The 9,827-nt window shown below is 32.3% G+C and overlaps 1 pseudogene across 1 annotated transcript; it reads left to right on the top strand.

Annotated features, from left to right (window-relative positions):
• The first annotated feature begins 5,114 nt into the window (after positions 1-5,114).
• On the top strand, positions 5,115-8,785 carry LOC143636718 (uncharacterized; annotated as a pseudogene). The gene is made up of 13 exons (XR_013154294.1): positions 5,115-5,380; positions 5,807-5,921; positions 6,005-6,417; positions 6,494-6,625; positions 6,708-6,797; positions 6,876-6,990; positions 7,073-7,396; positions 7,491-7,555; positions 7,653-7,827; positions 8,139-8,243; positions 8,328-8,429; positions 8,496-8,669; positions 8,747-8,785. The product of XR_013154294.1 is annotated as an uncharacterized LOC143636718 (transcript).
• The last annotated feature ends 1,042 nt before the right edge of the window (positions 8,786-9,827 follow it).

Genomic DNA, 9,827 nt, shown 5'->3' with positions numbered 1-9,827 from the left:
TTCTCATTGTTGAACTGGTTTGGGTTGAAACACTGTTTAAAAAAAAGCTTCAAATTAGGCCGAACTACTCGTGAAATCAACTTAGTTTGCCCACCACTTGCATGGCCACATGTCACTAGATTATTGGTTCACATTTTAATTTATTTTTCTTTTCATACTAATTAATTTTAACACTAAAACTATTTTTCTTTAATAACTTTTAATTAATAAGCTTTAAAATAATCTAAAACACAGTCATGTTTAGTTTTTTTTATGAACACATCAGTATAAATTTTATTAAAAAAACATAAAATCACAAAAAAATATATTATTATAATAAAATAAATATTAATCATTACTGATTTACATTATCCGACATTATTCATGTGCAACGCTCCCTGCCTTTTATGCGTAATGCCTCTTTCAATTAATCCTTTGAGTTATTATATGCTAAGGATTTCTTCTGCGGGTGATGCTGTCTCTCGCCCTACGGACTGTCATGTTCCGCGGTTGAACGACTTTGTCTTTCCTTTAGAACTTATGATGCTTTGCAGATGGTTTATAATCCTATCTCCACAAAATACTTATGTGACATGAGTCCTTGAGATCACTTTTCAGTATAAAAACTGTCTTCCAAACAATCCACTTGTGAGAATAGTAATGAATAGTCTTTGTATGGCCCTTTTGACCCATTTCAATTACTGTAGACATTGAAATATGTTAAGTCTTGTGTTGACATGTTATTTCATACATTTTTCCATGGAAACATTTAAATTCATATAAACACTTTGTTTTCCTAACTTCTTTACTAGTGTCAAATTTACAAAATTAGTTAACAATGGGTGTCTCCAACTTAAATAAGCATATTTTTTTTTGGTAACATATACTTTCTTTTTATAATATTCATCATTCCCCATTAATCAGATTGAGTTTATATTTAGACCATTCTCATTGTTGAACTGGTTTGGGTTGAAACACTGTTTAAAAAAAAGCTTCAAATTAGGCCGAACCACTTGTGAAATCAACTTAGTTTGCCCACCACTTGCATGGCCACATGTCACTAGATTATTGGTTCACATTTTAATTTATTTTTCTTTTCATACTAATTAATTTTAACACTAAAACTATTTTTCTTTAATAACTTTTAATTAATAAGCTTTAAAATAATCTAAAACACAGTCTTGTTTAGTTTTTTTTATGAACACATCAGTATAAATTTTATTAAAAAAACATAAGATCACAAAAAAATATATTATTATAATAAAATAAATATTAATCATTACTGATTTACATTATCCGACATTATTCATGTGCAACGCTCCCTGCCTTTTATGCGTAATGCCTCTTTCAATTAATCCTTTGAGTTATTATTTGCTAAGGATTTCTTCTGCGGGTGATGCTGTCTCTCGCCCTACGGACTGTCATGTTCCGCGGTTGAACGACTTTGTCTTTCCTTTAGAACTTATGATGCTTTGCAGATGGTTTATAATCCTATCTCCACAAAATACTTATGTGACATGAGTCCTTGAGATAACTTTTCAGTATAAAAACTTTGTCTTCCAAACAATCCACTTGTGAGAATAGTAATGAATAGTCTTTGTATGGCCCTTTTGACCCATTTCAATTATTGTAGACATTGAAATATGTTAAGTCTTGTGTTGACATGTTATTTCATACATTTTTCCATGGAAACATTTAAATTCATATAAACACTTTGTTTTCCTAACTTCTTTACTAGTGTCAAATTTACAAAAGTAGTTAACAATGGGTGTCTCCAACTTAAATAATCATATTTTTTTTTGGTAACATATACTTTCTTTTTATAATATTTATCATTCCCCATTAATCAGATTGAGTTTATATTTAGACCATTCTCATTGTTGAACTTGTTTGGGTTGAAACACTGTTTAAAAAAAATTAATAGTCTTTGTGTGGCCCTTTTGACCCATTTCAATTATTGTAGACATTGAAATATGTTAAGTCTTGTGTTGACATGTTATTTCATACATTTTTCCATGGAAACATTTAAATTCATATAAACACTTTGTTTTCCTAACTTCTTTACTAGTGTCAAATTTACAAAAGTAGTTAACAATGGGTGTCTCCAACTTAAATAATCATATTTTTTTTTGGTAACATATACTTTCTTTTTATAATATTTATCATTCCCCATTAATCAGAATGAGTTTATATTTAGACCATTCTCATTGTTGAACTGGTTTGGGTTGAAACACTGTTTAAAAAAAAGCTTCAAATTAGGCCGAACTACTCGGGAAATCAACTTAGTTTGCCCACCACTTGCATGGCCACATGTCACTAGATTATTGGTTCACATTTTAATTTATTTTTCTTTTCATACTAATTAATTTTAACACTAAAACTATTTTTCTTTAATAACTTTTAATTAATAAGCTTTAAAATAATCTAAAACACAGTCTTGTTTAGTTTTTTTTATGAACACATTAGTATAAATTTTATTAAAAAAACATAAGATCACAAAAAAATATATTATTATAATAAAATAAATATTAATCATAAACTATTTACATTATCCAACATTATTCATGTGGTGACGTTGATAGCCGAAAGACAATGGTACATGCACCAATCTACCGGTGTCCCGATGATTGAGTGCTATGTGTCTTATGTCCAATGCTTGATGCAAAACTGCTATCGAGGCGGGGGTCTCACTGGAAGCAGCATCTCTATCCCCATGGGGTAGAGGTAAGGTTGTATACATCTTACCCTCCCCAAACCCTACCATAGCTTTGCTATTTGTGGGATATACTGAGTACGATAATAATGATAATGATTATCCGACACTTGTCAACTACATATTGGTTTATAAGATTTTTCGAATAAAACTTATTATCTAAATAAGCTAACATTAAATAAAGAAATTATTTTTTATATTTTAACCACTTTTTTAAAAAAAGCAACAATTATTGATAAAATACAATTATAACTTATATTTGTTTAATAAAAAGTAATGCGGTTTGGTTTGCTAATGAGTGTGAAAAGTTTGGTTTGGTTTGGTTGGATTTGATTGATGGAAGAGAGAGAAATTAATTTTATAATAAAGATCGAGTTGGGTAGGTTTGTGAATAAGAATGGTCTTAGAGGAACCAAATAGAAAACATTGAAGCCAGGAGTAGTTGTGAGTAACAAGTTACCGAAAGAGTGACGAAAATTAAGTGTTTATTTATATTGAACAGGTCAAGTTCATGTTGAACGAAATAGATATGGTTGTAGCTGCTAACATGTCAACTGATTTAACATGTTTGTTCGTATTAAACAATTTAATAAACATGTCGTATTTACCAATTCAATACATAATTATTTCGTGTAAACGGTCTTAGCTAATTCGTTGACTAGTGGTTATAGTGTAAATTATTTAGACCCATTTCGGTCAATGAACCCTGACAATTTTTGGTTAAATAATAACGCAAGCTCGATAATTTTTTTTGTTATACTTTTATATGTACATACATTCCAAACTACATTTACAACTGTAATTCAATATTTGCCTATGTGGCATTCATTGAGTCGATTGAACATTTAAATTTTGTTCTTTAACCCATTTACGTTTATATTATAAACTTTAACAGAATGATCATACGTCATCTGAACTTTAATAATTATTTCCTTTAATAAGTTACGTTAGCGCGTGTTTGAACTCCAACCCCCGTATTTTATTTAGCCTTTTTATTTGTTATTCCCCCCAATTTTTTAGGTTTATCTTTATCGAGTTTTTTTAATTAGTATAACAATTCCGATCGAATTCTCATGTCTCCGTTGCAGAGCACAAGTTCGCCACAAGTTTATAACAAACACATATAAACAACTTTTCTAATTATAATAAAATATTATTTATAAAAGTAAATAACTATAAAGGTCGACTGTCAACTGGCAGCTGACAGTACGGTTTCCCGGGGGAACGCCCATGCCAAACTATGAAGCCAGCGTGGACCCGGTTAAGACAACATAGTCTTGCCAGAATGGGGCAACGGGACTCTCTAAATTAGAGAGTGCGTTGACCTACACACAAAAAAAGAAAATCACCGTTCTAATAAATATTATATGAGTTACAATATATTATCTACTAAAACGAATGAATAAAGCCCAACTAATCAGAATAAACCCGAAGCCCACCACACTGTAAACATTAGCGGTTCTACTTGTACGTGATCTCATCTCTCGTATTCACTTCACCACCAATCTCGTAGCAATCAGGCATGCTCTTTTTTCACTTTGCATTCATAATTAAATTAAACTATTATATTATTATTATCTATCTTTTTCCATTACCTGCTTTTGCTCTTTAGTTTACGGCGGTAATTTAACATTTACAACTCCAAAAACCTATGAATTCAGTCTAAGGCTGTAAACGAACCGAACGCCATGTTCTTCCGTGTCAGTGTCACCGGTTTATAAATAATCACATAATACGCGTATATGTTTTTGTTTTATAGCTAATAATAATTTTGCTTATTTCTATATGATAAGGTTAGAAAAGTTATTAAAAAGTTATAAATAATATAAGAAACCTTTAATAAACAAACATTATCAAGTCATAAACGGACACTTTAACGAACGTACACGAACACAGTTGAACGAGCACGGTCTCTGTTCATGTTCGTTCATTTAGCTAATCGTATAAAATCCGCCAAACCGTTCGGTTCACTTACACCTCTAATTCTACTAGTTTTATCCACGGTTATTATTTTTTTAAAATATAATATCAATACAAACAAATAGTCTATAAGACCATCCTCTATGGTGAGGAGCTTAAAAGCCCGTCCACTGTGACACGTCAGCGCCACGTAAGCACTGGGGTCATCTAAGCTCCAACCAAAGGCCCATATATATATATATAGAGAGGCATATGTATGTATGTGTGTGTGAGAGGGGGGCTTCAACCGCGCTGGCCGTTCAAACGCCCGGATCCTCGCCGCCCACTCCTCGTTGGCGCCCCTCTGTGGTGTTTGGTCTAATGATATCAATACTTGTTATCTTCATGAATTCTGTTATGTTGTTTTTATGTTCTTTGATATTATAAACAATATTTTTCTAGTAATGACTTTATATTTGTTTTCTCTGCAGGTTATTCAATATCAGACTGTCACACATTTCATTTAATCTGCAACTATGCAAGTCATATGCAACTGTTATAGACTGTTACTCTACAAACACTTGCCTTTAAATTATTGAACATAGAATAAGTTACTTACAGTATGCCTGCTGTATTTTTATTCATCCGTATTCAGTTTTGTAACACAACTCGTTTTTGAAGGTCTCGAATATGTGTAAAAAATCTGCCAAAGCATGCAAATGAGGAACGCCTACGAGATTATTTCTCTCGAAAAGGAGAAGTAACTGATGCCAAACTCGTGCGAACCAAGTACTTTTCCGTATCTAGTCTTTAGTTATAATCATTACTTCTGCATATGTTTGGACCGTTTGGGGTCTGCATGTTGTTAGTTTTTAAGGCTATGTGTAGTGGAGGGGCTACAAAATGGGACAATTTGCGTCATGTGGCGCCTAGTTAGCAAATTGTGGGTTTTTGTTTTAGGAGTGTAATGGTGTTGTAGCCATATATATGCATACATATATATATATATATATCACACGCGTATATAGTATTAATAAACACAAACACACACCAGGCGACAAGAATTCATCCCCCCCCACCACCACCACACATTTCGCCCATTTGTCGCCGTGGGGGGGGGGGTGTTCACAAAAAAATCGTCCCTTTTTGCTAGTTTATCGCCCCACTACGGACGGCCTTACAGTGTTATAAATATTGGATTTAATATTTTTTCAGAGATGGTAAAAGCAGACAATTTGGTTATGTTGGTTTCCGGAGCGAGAACGAAGCTGCGGAAGCTCTAAAATTCTTCCATGGTTCTTTCATGGATACTTGCAGGATTACTTGTGAGGTGTGTGATTATGCATCTTCTATCGTGTTTATTTATCGACTTTTCAACAGTTTTTAATAAAAAAAACGAGTGTATATATGCAGATTGCGCGTAAAGAGGGCGATCCTGAAATGTCACGTCCTTGGAGCCGACATAGTCTTAAAAAACAAGAGTCAGTTAAAGAGAAAAAAGAATCTGTTAATGCAAGTAAAAAAGTAACACCGGAGGTGAAGGATAATACCGAGGATGGTGACCTTCAGTTTCAGGAGTTTCTCCAGGTCATGCAACCGCGTAAAAAGTCAAAGTTTTGGTCAAACGATTTGCTCGAAGCCACCCAAGAAAAAGACGGTAACAAGAAAGTCGAAGAAGTAAGGGAAGGCAAAAAGAAATTGAAAACCGAATCTGACAAACCTAATGAACCAGATGATGTGGATGAACCATCATCAAGTTTAGAAGATGAAGACGATGTTTTACAAACCGGTCGTCTTTTTGTTAGAAACCTGTCGTATACTGCCACGTATGTTTCTTAATTTTCCATCAAGTTATTACATTTTATGATTTATAACGATATTATATTTTTTAATAAAAAACAGGGAAGATGATTTGAGGGAGCATTTCAGCAAGTTTGGCAATGTGTCTCAGGTTCATCTGATGGTCGATAAAGATACAAAACGATCAAAAGGACTTGCTTATATTCTATACGCACTCCCAGAATCTGCAGCCAGGTTTGCGTGTTTTTCAAATGTGCATTTTTTTGTTATAAATTTCAAGATATTATTTTTGTAATTAATATGTTGATATGTACAGGGCGCTAGAAGATCTTGACAATTCTATTTTCCAAGGCAGACTTCTGCACATTATGCCTGCAAAGCCGAAAACTGTTCCTGTGACAAAAAAGTAAGATTTATTTTTATAAGCTTATCAAATCCATTATTATTAGTATTATACAAGTCATAATTATTTATGTTTGATCAGCGATTTTGACCAACGTTCGAAGACGTTTAAGCAACAAAGGAAAGAAAAAAGGAAGAAGTCTGAAATTTCTGGAGATACAAGAGCTTGGAACAGTTTATTAATGAGACAAGATACCGTATGGTTTTTACTTCTATCTTATTATTAGTTATTTAATTTCGAAAAATGTGACAACATTTTAGATTTTTATTTTGTAATAGGTTGTTGAGAACATTGCTAGGGAATTTGGTACAAGTAAAAGTGAATTACTAGACCGAGAAGCCTCGGATGTAGCTGTGCGTATTGCGTTAGCAGAAACGCAAGTGATCGCAAAGACAAAAAAAGCTCTTGCAAATGCTGGTGTTAACGTGACCGCTTTAGAGAATTTCGCCAGTAAAAAAACAGAGGGTGGAAAAAGAAGTAACCATGTTATAATAGTAAAGAATCTTCCGTACGGTTCTTCTGAAAGTGAACTTGCTAGCATGTTTGGTAAATTTGGAAGCATTGACAAAGTTATTCTCCCTTCAACAAAAACTCTCGGTTTGGTATGCTATCAGGCTTTTTCGTCATCTGAATTATATATAATGAGATATTATGTTAAATTAAAATGACTCGTTACTTGATTTCATAATCCATCAGGTTGTTTTTCTTGAACCTGGTGAGGCTCATCGAGCGTTTAATGGTCTGCTATACAGGCAGTACAAGTAAGTTCATGCTTATTGTTAATTTAAATTTTTGCATAGTATTATAGCTAATTAAAACTATATATAATTTTTTTTTAATTTTTTTTTTGTGATTTAGAGATGTTCCTTTGTTTTTGGAGTGGGCACCTGATGATATTCTGAGTGAAGATCCGACGTATGCAACCGATGAAAAAGCAACTCCCATTGTTGCAGAACACCAGACCAAATGAGCATTATTAGAACAACAACTGGAAGGAACAGAGAATGCTGGTATTGATACAGAACGAGTTGAGGTTGCATTTTGGCCCATTTGCAGATTACTTATAAATTGGTCAATTTGGGTTATGTTTATCTCAACGGGTCCAACAGGTGGAATAAAAATGGAAATAGCTTGGCCTGTGTCGAAAGTGGTCCCGTTATTAAAATGCTAATCCATTTTGTTCAAAACAGATTTGTTATTATTGGGATAATATAGTTCAAGGTCGACCAAGACCGGCTTTTTTATGAACTGTTTAGAAGAAATATATTCTCTTTATTGATGTGTGATTTATTTTATACAAGTATAATTTGTAATATTCTTTTTTGTTTTTTATGATCTTATCAGTCACGGTCAATATATGTCAAGAATCTGAACTTTAAAACTACAGGCGAGAGTTTGAAGAAGCATTTTATTGAGCATGTAAAGAAAGGAAAACTACGAAGTGTTCGGGTATAGTTTTCGGCCTTCACTATCCCGCCTTGAACAATTTGCTATAAATTGTTTTTTTTTTAATTTAATTTTATTTTTTTGCAGATACAAAAGCACATGAAAAATAGGAAAAACGTTTCATCGGGTTTTGGATTTTTGGAGTTTGATTCTGTGGATACTGCTGTACATGTTTGCAGGGATTTACAGGTATAATAATGCATCTTGTTGTATTCAGATTAAATGGATGGTGACGTTAACATGTTTTCGTTACAGGGAACGGTTTTGGATGGACACGCTCTTATATTACAACTTGTCCATGTTAAGAATAACGAAAATGTGAAAGAGAAAGCGGTCAAGGATCAAAGTTCGACAAAGTTAATCGTGAGGAATGTAGCTTTTGAAGCTATTAAGAAAGAGTTGCGCCAACTGTTTAGTCCTTTCGGTCAGGTAAATTTTCCCTACATTCTTCGCCTTTCAAAAAAAATAAAAATAATATTTTTTTAAACAATTTTATGTATTTGCAGTTGAAGAAACTAAGGCTGCCAAACGGCATGGCCACATAGTAACACTAGTGAAAAAAGATTCTATATTTATGTTATGTAGTATTTGATATATATGTGACATCCAATCATTAAAATCAGTCATTTTCAAAATCCATAAGAAATAATAATTTTTGTGGCCCATTTCAATTATTGCAGGCATTGAAGTTCACAATTATTTAGAATGGGAAAACTATATACAAATGTTATAAGTTGAAATATGTCAGTCTTGTTATGTCATGTCATACATTTGTATATCAAAACTTTAAATCCTTAAAAATATGAATAAATTGTAGTTTTCGTTCATTTAGTTTGTTTAAATATGCGGTTTTAGTTAAATAGTTTCAAATTTGTGATTTTCGTTCTTGTGGTTTCATTTAACTTACAATTAAACCTGAATTCATTAACCCCGTTAAGTTTTAACCCATCAGCGTGTCTCTCATGTGAGAGGCAGTTTTGTCTTTTTTCTCCCTAAATAAACCTCAGTCCAAATTCACAAACGCCTTCACGTAATGGGTTGGGGGTATAAATTTATAATTTTTTTTAAATATTAATAAGAAAATAAAACTCAATTTGTGTCCATTGGATACCCACTAAGGCACTAACTCTCTCATTATTGTTCCTTTCTTTTTTTCACAAAGATTGATTCTTGTAACACTTCTAAAGTGTAGCAATACCACTATGATAAAAGGCTATCACATGAAAAGTCTTCATGGAATTTTCCTTTTCATTAAAATAATAACTAAAATTTTGATAATCAAATTTTAAAAATAAGGATTACTTATAACATGTTGTTTAGTGAATACACCAAGACTTTTATGTGCTTACTATAATTGCATTCATGAGTAAAGACAACACGTTACTTTGTTAGTTATGACATAAACACTATACTTGTATCGTGTATCCACTGATGAATATATTGTTTTTAACTACAAATTGTCATCGTATATTTTTATTTTCCAATTTAACATGCTAATATTTACAATTATGTAAAACAAATATAGTGGCTCTTAATACCTTGTATTTATACTTGGCTTATTCTATACTAATCTTTAAATACTATTAA

The sequence above is a fragment of the Bidens hawaiensis genome, unplaced genomic scaffold, assembly GCF_021521415.1.
Source record: "Bidens hawaiensis isolate Kalapana, Puna unplaced genomic scaffold, B.hawaiensis_p1.1 tig00008041_1, whole genome shotgun sequence".
Taxonomy (NCBI): domain Eukaryota; kingdom Viridiplantae; phylum Streptophyta; class Magnoliopsida; order Asterales; family Asteraceae; genus Bidens; species Bidens hawaiensis.
This window is presented reverse-complemented; position numbering and strand designations above follow the sequence as displayed.